General features: G+C 42.1%; 1 protein-coding gene across 1 annotated transcript in view; it reads right to left on the bottom strand.

Moving 5' to 3' along the window:
* Positions 1–11,426, bottom strand: part of foxp2 (forkhead box P2) — a 58,243-nt gene extending 46,817 nt beyond the window's left edge. The window contains exon 1 of the mRNA XM_037695781.1: positions 11,361–11,426. The gene's annotated coding sequence lies outside the window, so the exon portion shown is untranslated. The remainder of the gene's footprint in view (positions 1–11,360) is intronic.
* Between the last annotated feature and the right edge of the window lie 3,013 nt (positions 11,427–14,439).

The raw sequence follows: 14,439 nt of genomic DNA, 5'->3' as shown, positions 1-14,439 counted from the left end.
ATCCATCCATCTATCATCTATCAATCTATCCATCTATCATCCATCCATATATCATCTATCCATCTATCATCCATCCATCTATCATCTATCAGTCCATCTATCTATCCATCTATCTATTTTCAGGCGATAATCAACTAAATATAAACTGTCAAGGTAAGTAAATGAACCTCACCATAAAACAACAAAGATACAAATCAAAGTGTTTCCTCTTAATTCTCAGGCACCACAGTTCGCAACTTCTGAGGCAACAGATCAATAATAATAATAAAATAAAACAATGTGGTTTTTCTGATGTTTGTGTGCACAAACTAAGAGGGGGAGTGTGAGCTACCTGCTTTATTGTGGACTTCTAGTTGCTCACAGCTGCTTAAAAATAAAACCAATTTAGTAGAAAAAGGAAATCAACTTGAGTGAATGATTTAGTCTGCTGGCTGCGATAAAACACTGAAGACACCTCGACTAGATGTGCTCTTCTATATGACCTTTAAAAACACTATAATTTAATGTTCTTAATCAGTTTTTAAAGTTTTTGGCATGATAATGTTCTAGTACGGTGTTATCAGAGCTGGATGTTGCCGACAGCTTGATGTAATTCAACAGTTAAAACATCAACAGTGGAACACCTTCACTGATTCTAATTGCAATGGTGTTTGGCTTGCAGCTGCCATGACAGTAGCTAGCCTATATGGCGTGTCAAGGGGCCAATAAGACATCCCTGTCCTCATCGCCAGCTAATCAAGCTGGCTTGATTACTTTCCATGCATGTCTCTCCTTCCTCCCTCCTTCCCTCTCTTCCTCTCCCTCTGTCAGGCCTTGACACGTCCTTGTTTAGCTCTCCTCTCCTCGAACGCGCCACCCCCCACCCCAGGTTTTTTTTTTTCCCCCCTCTTTGATTAGCTGAGACATTTGCATGGTCACTACACATTTTTCATTTTAGAAGTCATTATGCATTAGTGGCTCCTGATCGCCCGCCTTGACTAATCCTGATGAACTGAAAATCACAGCTGAAGGTCAACTTCCAGCCGGCCCCGCTGCACATTCATATTCATATTCAAACAAATCCTGCCTCCATTGTTCATTAGGGTCTTAGAGGGAAGGGACTCCATCGACGGTGGAGGAGACGGAGGATGTTGTGGTGCATCTCTTCTTTCTTTAGGCTCCTCGATGCAAGCGGACAAGAGAAATTGCATTCACAATAAACGAGTCGTCGAACAAAAGCTGTCAAAAGTTGCAAATTAAACAGTCCGTGTGTAATTATGCAAATGCTGTGCTTACACCTTCAATGTTATTAACCCTTCAAGGCACATTAAGGTAAGAAATTACCCTCGCAGTCACTCCTGGTTTTGTGTTAGATGCCATTACAATAGAAGAAGAAACAATACGAGAGATGCACACGTTTAGGCCATTAATTGGGGGAAGGGTCAAAGATGTTTAGGGCCACAAAAAGGATGCGCGCAAACCTACGTAGGATTTACCACTAATATATGCGCATACATATGTAAAGTGGAATTAAATATAAATCGTACATTGTGTGTTGTGTGGGTGGTGAAATGTAGGCATTCAAAGTCAGGTATCTGTGCATGAATAATACAGGATTTTAGCAACGCTCAATAAATACCGAGCAAAAATGAACAGAAAATATTCCAAAAGTTGCTTTTTGCCATCAATGGCTTCTTACCAAATGAGTGATAATCACCAGGAGAGGAAAAGAGGAAAAGAAAAAGCAAAGGCAGTGGCCCACATCCACTGTGAAGTGCAACACAATGCTAATTCCAGCATTTAACTGCATGCTTTTCTGCTTGACGTATCAGAGGCTCCAAGATGAAAGCAGATAAGTAATTGCTCTCCTGGTTCTTATTCTTCACTGACAACCCATAAATTTAATTTTACACACACGTTCATTTACATTTTCGAGTATATGACATGATAATTGCAGCAATATAACACCTCCATTCCGCAGGATCCTGCAGGAGGGCTTGATTGACGTGAGCGCTGAATTGAAAGGAACAGGAGGCTGAATTGCCTCTCCTTGAAATGATTTTGCCACGAAGGGATGAAATTAATGAGCATTTAGTGGACGCTGGCAGTGGCGTAAACATCCATGCACCGTGAATAGACTATCACAGAAAGAGGAGCTAGGATATCCAGTTTGTGCTTCTCTGTAACTCAAAAAGAAAAAGAAAAAAGGGGGAAGGCTGTATTTCCAGCCCTGGTGCACAAAATATATTAATTGGATTTATTAAATTGCTGGAAATGAGCTACAGCTGATGTAGCCTCAGAGGTACTTAACAGAAAAGGTTAGTCTCTGAATCTTATTATTGCAAATTTGCCAGAAAAAGCTTGCAAATGACTTTTAAAAGAGACATTTGAATGTAAACGCTCATTTACAAGCACTTCGGAATAACAGCTCACCGTTTGAACCCTTGTTTGTTTATGTGTCTTGTCATAAAATTAAAATAATGAGCCACGCCGACATGAACTTTGAAGTTACGCGGTTTGCCCCCGAAGCAGAAGAGCAACAACAGAACACCTTTAAATTAGCTCGTGATGTAAAAAACACTGATGAGGGGCCCACAGCAGAGCTATCGGATCATTGCAACACTCCCGTCTTCAGCTGTGCTTTGCAAAAGGTCAAGATCAGGTATTTCTGCTAACCAAATCGACCGTCCAAGTCTCAGTGCGTTTGATTTAACTAGGAATTTTTGCTTTCAATGTACAATTGCGCCTCTTGAGCTTTACAACGACACACAAAAATTTACCAACATTTCTTCTTAAATTTGTCAATAATTACTAATTACTGTCAAATTTCAAACAATATCATTTATCGCACTAATTTCTGAGACAATCGCCCAGGAAACTTGTTATTGTGACAGGCCTAACAGTACATATATGTATGTTGTTAAAATTACATAGGTTTAAGATTTTCGAACATTGCAAGAGTGTGGGAAGGGTTTATAAAGCCTTAAAACATATAAATACTAAAATAAATAGTGTTCCTATTTTGCGGTTTTTCATTTATTGTGGGGGTCCAAAATGCAACCCCCGTGATAATCGAGGGACTACTGTACTTCTATTTAATTTGTATAAGTAGCAGAAATGCAACGGATACCAATGACTTCCTGTCATGCTGGACAGAGCAGTTAGCTGTGCTGTAGCCCCTTCTTGGATAAATGTCGTCTTTGTCTTCAGTTACTGTGAATCTTTGGCAGGAGAGAGTGACTTCTAATTAAACTACTGTCTTCAATTTAAACACAGGCAAAAAGAAATCAGGAAATCAAGCAAAAGAGAAGGAAGAAGCCCCTCCATCACTGTGCCCAAATGCATTTAATCTCAGTCGCCTCTGCATCCCAGGAGAGCATTGAACCGTAACTCTGACCTCCCCTCATTCTAACTTGCAGACTTCTTTCTTTCCAGCTCCATTTCTGTTGCATTGCTCATTTACCAACAGATTGCTGCCCAGTGTGGCCACATCAATACAGATAGCCCGGACAGTCCACCAGGGGACCGGCAATGCAACAAGGCAACGAGCGGGAGTGGCGATTGTGAAGTTCGAGAACGAAGCGTAGAAGTAAGTGTGTCAAGCAAACACACACGAGAGCTTCGCTCAAATTCTTGTTCAGCTCAGGCAGATCAATACTCCAGATTGTCAGGGCTGAAGTTAAGTAGATTACGAAATGTTTTCCTAAATCAATTTCTAAAGCAGTTTGGCAGCAGTGCACGGTAAGTGCAATTTATCATAACATAAAGACCCATCATGTAAAAGCATCTAATAAAAATGCCTGAGGAGCTTGCACAATTTCCATATCGATTCATCTCTACACGAAAAAACTTGGGTGATTAAGCCTCTTGAATGTAGCGTAGGGAGCAAAACGGCTCGTGCACATTGTTTGTTTCACTATCAGTGCGTGTTGTCACACCTTTATCTCTAAAACTGGCACGGTTTACTCCCGACTGATAATCGCCGGCCTCCCTAAATGGGAGCAACAGAGAGAGTGAAAAGGGAGGGAATTAAAAGGAAAGTGCAGAGAGATGAGAGCTGGAATAGAAAGAAAGTGTGAGAGCAGGTGAAAGGAGAATGGGGTGCATTTTCCTCTGATGTTGCAGGTAATATGGCCTCCACTGGATCAGCCTCTTCATCAGTGACACACAGTAAATTACAAGTGCTTCAAGCAGCTCAGTGAATTATAGTTCATCACTTGGAAAGGCTTTCCCCCTCACCACCGGGACCCAGGCGTATCAGATCTGCCGGTTAGAATCCAATTAACACCCTGGCCAGAATCATCTGATTGCATGTGTAAGGGCTGGTATAACTCGTTTATTGCACCCATGTATCTTCTGTCACAAGGTAAATTTGTTGCTGCTACATCAAAGATCTGAGCCACTTTTTTTTTTTTTTTTAAATCCCTCCCTCTCACTTTCGCTTGATCCCCCAAACTCAGCTACTTCGCCTTAGGGTTGCATTTCCAACTTCTTTTGCATCACAATGATGAACCTGCTCAGCCCTTGCAATTTAGCAATCTTGTCCTGTAGGTGTTGTAAATGTGAAGCGGAGGGGGGAGAGAAAAAAAAATCTTGTTTTCTGGTTACAAAAGCAGTAACCAAGGGTGTTTGACTTAAAATGTGCTGACGTTTTTTTTTTCTTTTCTCCTTTTTCTTTCTTAGAGTCAACAGAAGTTTTCCTCATGAATAACATATTATTCCCCCCCATTTTTTACCTTCTACTGTGATGAGTTCCTCTATTTTCAGACCCAACCAGAGGGGATGCAGCAGAGATGTATTCATAAATGTAAATGTGAACTTGCATCCTTTCGCCATGCACACTGGAGTCAGCTAACCTATACTCGGTATGTGCCGAAGCCCTTTTCCTTCCATTTATGTGTGACTGTATGCATGTTCTGGATGAGAGCCAGTAAGCAGAAGTGCACTGCCATTGAGATGATATTGGCCTGCTGCAGGAAATGTGCGGAGTTGACCTTTTAAAGTGTGACACTTCCTCAGACGGCCCAGTGCTCACAGTCAGCCTGACTGGCACTGGGCAGAAAGCTGTAACTACACAGATAACACAGCTGAAACAACATCCTTCACAATCTGCAAAACTTTTATTATTTTAATACTTTGATTTGAGCAGAGTGCAGATCCATCTGTGATTTAAGAGTTCTGTAAAAACCATGTTCACAGCCTGGTAGAGAGAAAGATGCAGATGCAGCACTTGATTAAGGAAAGACTTGGAGTTTTGCATGAATTGAATGTTAACTTTAAGCAGAGGTCAGTGTGTGTTTAGTCTATCAAGCAGCTAACGTTGGTATCTGGCTGAGATGCAACTGTTAGGAAACTAACTGGTGAAAATGGCAAGAAATTCTCTGTCGCAGTCATCGAACTCCGCTTGCCAACTTTAAATTGTGCGGCTGTGTTTTGAGCGGTTACTTCTAAAAAAAAATCGCAGCTCATTTTCTTTTGCACGGCTTATAAACCTACATTTTTGGTTTGAAACTGCTCAGAGGACCTGCTTAACTTTTTTTTTTAAATTATTTTTATTATAATTATTGAGCATGTGCTTTGATGTTTTGAACTACTTTGGCCATGGCTGCCTCAGACGAGTCGGCGGGGGAAAAGGGCGAACTCCAGAAACTATCTTATCGCCATCAAACTGGCTGACCCACTATGTGAAGGTGCTTTTAAGACTGAGTTTGTTGAGGCTCCTCTGGCTGATGAAGTATTTTGGATGAAAGACGAAAATTTTCAACAAAAAGAAACCATCCAGAGGACCTGACTGAACTTTGTTGGATTTTTTAACCTGGATTACTGAGCATGAACTATAAAATTCTTGGCTTGCATTAACAATATTTTGTTACCCACCTTGACAGTCGCCCTTACTTTTTTTATTAGTCTGCTGGAGTACCCTGTTGAAATGAACATCAGCAGCTCTGAACCAGTTTTTCAATAATTATTTATCATCTGTTCTGCTTTTAAACCTGGACGTTTCTACTGGAAATGGTTCTGTCAGAGGACAGGAAACAGAATACGTTAAAGATTTATTCATTCAACCTTTATTTATACAGGTTACTCTCATTGAATCAAGAGGTCTCATTTACAAGAGAGACCTGAGACCAAGAGACATGGGTTGGAAACATTTGCAGCAAAATGCTGATGAATTCAAGATGCCCACGACAACTTTGTGACAACTCGGAGTAAAGTTGTTGCACATTTATTTTCAACTGTTCACCTCTGTAAAAGCTACAATACATTCTGGAGACATTATGAATGAATGTCGTTCGCCACCTACACACAGTCCAGTGAGAAACCACCTCAACTCTGGTTGTTTTATGTGTGCCTGTTCTACAGGTAACCCAACACAACGATGTGCCAGAAGATAATGTGGTAAACCCAACAATGTTCAGTCAGGTCATCTGGACTTTTTTTTTTTGTTGCCGAGACGTTTCGTCCTTCACCCAAAGGACTTCTTCAATCTGAGGAGCCACCAAACAGAATCCCACAAACAGCTCACTCCCTGAGTGGAATAAAACATCAAAGTTCATGCGCATTAATCCAGGTAAAAATCCAACAATGTTCAGCCAGGTCATCAATTCAATTTATAGAACACCACATTTGTATATAAACATAATAAATTGATAACATTACTTATGTGAGGAGCAGACTGCTTAGAGTTTAACTTCATTGCAGAACTCTCATCTTGAGCAAGCATGAAGGCGACAGTGGAAAGGAAAACCTCCCTCGTGGAGAAGAAACCTTTAGCAGAACCAGGCTCAGGACAAGCAGCCATCTGCTTCAACCAGCTGGGTTTGGTAGGAACAGATACACAATGGCAGGGCAAGAATCACATGTTAAATCACATCGCATCTTGACGGTTTCTTTTGTTGCAGAGACATTTCTTCCTTCATCCGAAGGACTTTTGAACCACTTTGGCATGTCCGCCTTAGAGGAGTTGACGAGGGAGAAGATGGGCCCTGGAGGCCATCTCATCTCCAGCAAACTGTTTTATTCCACTCTGGGAGTGAGTTGTTTGTGGGATTCAGTTTGGTTTGGTGGCTCCTCAGATTGAAGAAGTCCTTCGGATGAAGGACGAAACATCTCAGCAACAAAAGAAACTGTCCAGATGACCTGACTGAACATTGCTGGATTTATACCTGGATTAAAATTTCCCAATTTTACCCTGTTCTATACAACGGACAGAAACTTGTCAAAGTCAAGGTTTGCAATCTAAAACTGTTGCCGTGTGTGTTTGTTTGAGCGCAGGGTTTTCTGAAGATGCATTATGTATCATAGGCCTCTGTAATCCTCTCCGCCTCTCCTTGTCCGCATTTCTTTATTTGTATTCCAAATGTCAGTGTATAAATGTCTTTCGGGGAAGGGGAGGTGGGGGGGTGATGCCATGAAGAAGAAGAGAGATGAGCAGAGTAAAAAAGAAGCAGAGACAAGAGGGTGTTGTGTGCCTTGGGAGAGCCGTGTAAGCAGCATGGCGGGGACAGGAGGATTTACAGGAAGAAATAGGTGTTTATTGAGTGCTCCCGTGGGCTTACTGCGTAATAATAGACCTGTCACATTACGCAAATGTGAAGAAACAGCTTGCGTGTGTGCGCGTTTGTATGTGTTTGTGAGACTTGTTGTCTGTGTTGTGCACGCACGCGCCTGGTGAATGCCAGAGCTGCCTTGCCTCCGCATCATCAACTCTCGAGAAGTAGCAATGAGCAAGTGGATGGAATTAGTCAGGCAAGAGCCTTTAGCTGCTAATATGAGTAATTAAAACTGCAAGCCGAGGCACTTAGATGCTTGTGTACTAAATAATTTACATGCCGTGATCTTTGGATCATTTTGCACTCCTAAATACCAAAGACGGCGAACAAAGAGGAGAGAATCCTCGCTGAGGATTTATCAACATCTCTGCCATAAGCAGGATGTCACGGTTATAATAATCCCCTTTCTCACTTTCTGGAGCACTAATCACACAAGCAGATCAATCCGAGCGATTCCTCGGGTGGAAAATATGTAGCTCGATTGCCACTGACTCTTATCTAGCTGTAAAGCTAATAAAATATTGCACTGTAGCTCCAATTGTGGCCTCATAATCTGGGTAAACAACACAGCTTTATTGGGTAAACTCCCACAAGACAAAAACAAGAAGAAAAAAAAAACATGGCACTGAAAAAAAAACCAAGGCGTTTTAATCAAGTAAAAGTTTCTACTGCTTTGATATTTGCACAATGGAGTATTACAGGCAAAATGTCACCTGAAATGAAAAGAATCAAGGGTGAATATTCCAAGTAAAAGCGATCTTGAGCCAGAATGCAACAAGAACCGATGGTGCAACATACAAAAGAGTGCTTTTTGCACAGCGTGACACTGTGCATGGAGACTTTTTGGAACAAAGAGGTGAGGATGTTATTAAAAACTGGATCAACAAATGGATTAGTTGGGAGCTGACGACGAGCCGATTGGCAGGCCGTCTGATTCATATTGATTCATATCATCAAGAAGAGAAGGATAGAGTAAGCAAATGTAAATATTGAATATTTACCATGCGCTGGTGTTATTAAATTCTGGACATGGGCTGACGGTTCTCATGCAACTACCCATCTCTCATCTAGTATCACTACTCCGGTCATCGAAACGTACTTGTATACGGCTCCCATTTGTCTAAATCTACTGACTTTGGCACGAAAAAACCTCAAACAGAGCAACAGCCACAAAATATGGAGAGCAAACACTTAGCCAACATTTTCACGTAAGTTTAACAAATAAAAATAATAATCCAAAACAAACACTTAAAAAGTCCAATTTGTATGCCGTTGCTGGTGAAGATATTATTAGCACATTTTTTTTTTTTGTAAGTCCGAGCTGAAATAAAAAAAAAAAAGTACAGTGACAGTGTTCTGCAACCTTGTCTCTTCGCCGGAGCGTAATTAGATACACGAGGGTGTGACTCCAATTGAAGGTGTCGCCATTGTTAGACACTGTGAAAATATCAACGGGTGAGGTTAACGCCAATTTCCCTGTCATTAATGAAATGCACAGAGCTCCTAATGAGGTAAACCACTGCTCCTTGATGGTACTTATTAACCGAGTGGAGGGCACAAACACCCAGACTTCAATTTAAAACGACTAAAAATAAATTGGATTAAAAAAAATTAATAAAATAAAAACACAGAGCAGATGTCAAGGAGCCTTACATAACGTGAAGTGGGAGAGTGGGGAACCAACTGTCTTGTTGATATAAACGAGGACGCTGAAAAGATGCTGGTGTGAGAAATATCTCAACACCAGGAAGAAAGTGGGAGTGTGAAACTATGTGCTTGCATATGTGTGACCTTTTCCAAATCACTGACAACAGAAATAGACAGCTCTACGAATCAATACGGTAAATTAGCATTGAAAGGTGGAAATGACAGGCAGGTAAAATTAGCTGTGGAACGTCCCACATGACGAATATGAAGCTCATGAGTTTTCAACAACACTGTGGATGTAGTGAAGAAATGCACTCTAGAACAAAGACCATCAACTTGTCCTACCAAATACATTCAGAATATATTTCAAATAATAAATAAATAGTCCAGTCATCTTTGAAGCGATGTTTTATCTATCCATTAGCAGTAGTTAGTATGTTATCAGAATGGAATATGGATAAAGAGGAAAAAGTCCAGGTAAGACTAATGGCTAGAAAAATTTGAGTTTTTTTTTAAAGTACTTTTATTGTTTGTCCTGCTTACCAAGCAAGTCTCTCAAAATGTACATTTTTCCAAGTAGTTCCTTTGCAGTTCAACTTTTGCAGACTCGCTCTTTCGTGGTTTTTCAAAGTAAGACTGTACACAAGGGAGAAAAAAAATTGTACCATACGCAATCGTCAACTTTAATATTACTCATGTGATTGGGACGGTATGGGATACAGTAAAAAGTTAACAAAAATAATAATAATTTGGACAGGCGCCGCCGTTTTGTAGTTTTCTCTCAATAAGCCTATACTGTATCTCCACTAAAAAATGACTACATTTCCCAGAAGCCAACAGTGTGCCACCCAGAAGCCTCGTTGCCTTCTGCTGAAATGGAGGGAAAGTTTTGAGCCGATCCGAAAAAGTTCAGTATTTCATAGTGACTTCGGCGCACAGCGGATGCAGAGAGCCACATGGAACCAATCAGGAACCGGACCAGAACCAGACCTTCAGACTCATCTGTGAATCTGAGCACCGCCCGCTGACCCACGAGGCCTTCCGAGTGGGGAGGCGCCGCTCTGAGGTCCGGCGTTCTCTCTAGATCCCACCGGGAATACCCCATCCAAATTTGGACTCGACCACTGTCAGGTCCCGTGCTGGTCATCCTAAAGTCCGGCTCCCTCAAGCGTTTTGGTGCTCAAGGGCTGCAGAGAGTCGACTAGGTCCGGCAGGGTCGGTCTGCTGAAACGGAACAGTCGGACCGGAACAGAGCTGCTGTTCTGCAGAGCTGGTGAGTAAAATTTAGTAGCTACAAATACGTATGTTGTTAAAATAATGTAGGTTTAAGAGTTTTAAGAGTTTAAAACATTGCAAGAGTGTGGGAAGGGTTTATAAAGCCTTAAAATATTTACTTGTATATTTTTTTTTCTTTCGGCTGCTCCCTTCTTCAGGGGTCTTCACAGCGAACCGAGTCGCACAAAGACTTGGCAACTGTTTTTATGCCAGATGCCCTTCCTGACGCAACCACAGACCACTGAGCTGCCACAGCCCTCTGTGTGGAGCAGAGAGCTGCCACAGGGCGACCGGGGGAGCAGACGGTGGGGGTTAAGGGCCTTGCTCAAGGGTTCAGAGTGGGGCAAATGAGGGTAGAGGCCGGTGTGGGTGCTTCATCTTTCCCATCCACATTTTGATGATGTTGGTTGGGTGGAGGGTCCAAACCGTCTATACACCTTCTCCAACATCTGCGCCACCACTTCCAACTTCCAAATGATAAATAAAAAGTCTTGTATTCACTTAGCTAACCTAAAGCTTAGACTGGACAAAGACATTTGCCTTTTTGATATACATTGTGCTCTCTGAATGATGTCACATCTGATAACGTACTCACTATTCAAAACCATAAGATAGAGCATAACTTCAAAGTTGACTGGATGGTCCCTTTTAATGTGTAGTTTGTAGACGTTTTGCAGCAAATCATGAATAATTGAAAGCAGCTGGATAAAACTTTGCTTTCCAGCGTGTTTTTCTTGAATCTATGCGACCCTTTCAGGGGACAGACGTGTCCATCGTTACGATTCCAATGACGGGTCTGAGGATTGCATGCACAAACCAAACAAACTTTGCGCAACAGAGGAAATCTTTTCGGTGGAGGATGTATTATGGATGGACTTAAAGAGATTAGATGGGGAGCTGCTTTACCTGCAGTGGACGCTGCTTGTCCTGGCTCTTTGGAGATTTCAGGCCACAGCCTGGCTGCTGCAAGAGTAATTGCCTCGCTGCTTGTAGAGCCTGGGAAGAAGAGCACAACGCACAAGACAGTGTGAGAAAACGGAAAGAGAAAGAGAGGAGACAGTGACACTAAACTGGTCGATTTCCTGAAGCCGACAGTAAAGATAATTCACATTTATACACACAAAAATCAGGTGCTTCTGGCTGGAAAAACCTGATTTATAGAAATGTGTAACACAACAGAGACGATATGTTTTAGAAACATATCACAGAGCTGCGATCAAAGATAAATATTGTTTGTACTGAAGAAGAAGATGGAGGGGGTGGTGGAGAGGGGAGGGAAAAAAAATGAAGGCAGAGTAGAATTGACCTGTCTAGTGTGTGCTCAACTGAAATATCCACTTCTTTCTGCAAATTACCACCACATTTGCATATTCATAATATCAATTTGAAGTAGAGGCAGCACCATGTGAAGTGTCCCTGGGAGCTGTAATTAAAGTTGACAAAATCAACATCAGATTACATTTGGACTGAATTAACAAGCAGTCCGGGTTCTACACTATGCATTAAGGGTGCTTATGAGCAGAGGATGGGAGATAGATGGAGAGATTATTAGATTGGAAGGGAAAGGCGGACCTTTTCAAGTCTGATGAAATCAGTTCGCTGCCGTTTACACAAGTCCAGGAAGATTTCAGAGTTTGCGCTGGCAAATTCCAAATATCGTCATCACTCCATGTTGAAGTGTTTGTCGGACAACAATCCGATATGGATACAAGAAGTTGGGATGTGGTCATTTATTTCTGCGGGGTTTGATGGGATTACAGCTCCCCTTTTTCTGCCTGCGCGCTCTGTGTGATGAGCCTTAGCTTAACAAGTACTGTAAGTGATGCCATGAAAAGCCAGCTGGGCTCACAACTTCTCTCTGATTCCTCAAGAACAGGATGAGAGTCTGGCTGAAAGGAACATTGTGCACAGGTGCTCCGCACAACAGAATGTGTTGTACTGTTCAGGCCCACAAGCAGGAGGAGTGGGGTATCTGTGCACACACTCTCACACGCACACAACACTGCTTCACAGGTGTTTTTATGATGAAAAAAAAAAGGAGAAGGATGAATAGAAAAGGCAAAATAAAAAAATAAAACTCAGGTGCAGAGTGACACTTTCTTAGGAATCAGGGGTGCTCATTTTATTCTGGAGCTTGCCAGTATCCATGACAACAGCAGCTTTGACAGGGCGTGCATATGGCTCAGCTCTACCAGCTGGTGGGAACAATGTTTGAACTAGTACATTGAGAGCCTGAGCAAACACGAGGAGGAGACGAGAGACAGAGAAAGACATAAAAAAAATGGAAAGGTGGGGAGAAAAAGTTGCTATGTCTTAACCCCTCGGGGAACACATCCATCCCCGCCTCCGCTGATCAATTATGAAAAGATAGAGCTGGGGAGGTGCCTTGAGAGGTGGAGGTGGTGCAGGGGAGAGGGCTGTCTGGCTGCTCAGGAGGAGCCAGGGCTTCTGATCTACAGTAAACAAACACACTGGAACTGGGTCCTAACTGCATTGATCCGTCTCCTCTAGAGCCCAGTCACCACTAGTTTATGGGTGTGTGTGTGTGGTCGTAACACACATACAAGGCCAAGGCTGTAAGCTGAGCCTTGGCCTTGCTTCAAGTTCAAAACACACACACACATCAGCACACATCAGCAGCGAGTAGCACGCACACAAACCTGCAAAGTTTTGTCGAACAAGATGGGATGGAAATCAAACGTTCTTTTTTAGCGAACATAAAAGACAACATAAACTCCTGGAAAGCAGCCAATTGCTTTGCTAATTAAAACACGGGGCCCAATTAATCTCAGCTTGATTGGCGAATCAAAGTAATTATAAGGCTTATTGAGTCCGGCACACAGTAGTTAGAGGGGAGGTTGCTTGATGAGCGTGGCTCAAGGTAGCTGTCTGGAGGGAAATGTTTATTTGTGTGTGAATCAATAATGATCCGCTGCATTGTAGCCAAAGTCTGGAGACGCTTCATATACACTGCCTGGCCAAAAAAAAAAAAGTTGCCACCTGAATTTAACTAAGCAAATAGGTACGAGCCTCCTATTGGATAATTACTGCACGGACGATTATCTTTCAGCTGGCAACAAGTTATTTAACCCCAACTGGTGCAATGAGTTGCTTCTTTAAACAACCATGTGGAAAGACACATGGCGTGGTCATAGAAAAGTTGTCAGTCTGTTTGAGAAGGGTCAAATCATTGGCATCTTGCAGAGAAAACATTTTGCAGAAACTACAAAAATTGGGTTAAGAACTGTCCAACGTTTTATTAAAAACTGGAAGGATAGTGGAGATCCATCGTCTTCGAGGAAGAAATGTGGCTGGAAAAAAATCCTGAATGATGGTGATCGGTGATCACTTAAAACATTTGGTGAAATCAAATGGAAGAAAAACAACTGTAGCACTCAGGGCTATGGTTAATAATGAAAGTAAGAGCATTTTCACACGCACAATGCGAAGGGAACTCAAGGGATTGGGACTGAACAGCTTAAGAAAACCACTAATCAGTGAGGCTAACTGGGGGAAAAAAAAGGCTTCAATTTGCTAGGGAGCATAAAGATTGGACTCTGGAGCAATGGAAGAAGGTCGTGTGGTCTGGAGTCCAGATTGACCCTGTTCCAGAGTGATGGGCGCATCAGGGTAAGAAGAGAGGCAGGTGAAGTGATGCACCTATCATGCCCAGTGCCTAGTCATCAATGCAAGATATTGATGAAAAATTAATGCAACACTGGATGGAAATAGATTTTGTGACATTGCAGAAGCTTATCAAAACAATGACAGAGAATACATGCCATAATCAAAGCTAAAGGCAGTCCAAAAAAATATTAGTGTGACCTTTTTTTTTTTGGTGGCGACTTTTTTTAGGCCAGGCAGTGTATTACGTAGGGTCACGATTACAGAGAAGGTGCTTTTCATTGATACTCACGGAGGTGCATGCATGAGGAGAGGTGAAACAGAGAGATCAACCACAGCAAGCTTATTAGAAAAGAAGCAC

The sequence above is a fragment of the Nematolebias whitei genome, chromosome 22 (assembly GCF_014905685.2).
Source record: "Nematolebias whitei isolate Nwh7 chromosome 22, NemWhi1, whole genome shotgun sequence".
Classification (NCBI taxonomy): domain Eukaryota; kingdom Metazoa; phylum Chordata; class Actinopteri; order Cyprinodontiformes; family Rivulidae; genus Nematolebias; species Nematolebias whitei.
Note: the sequence above shows the minus strand (reverse complement) of the source record. Positions and strands in the feature narration are given on the sequence as shown.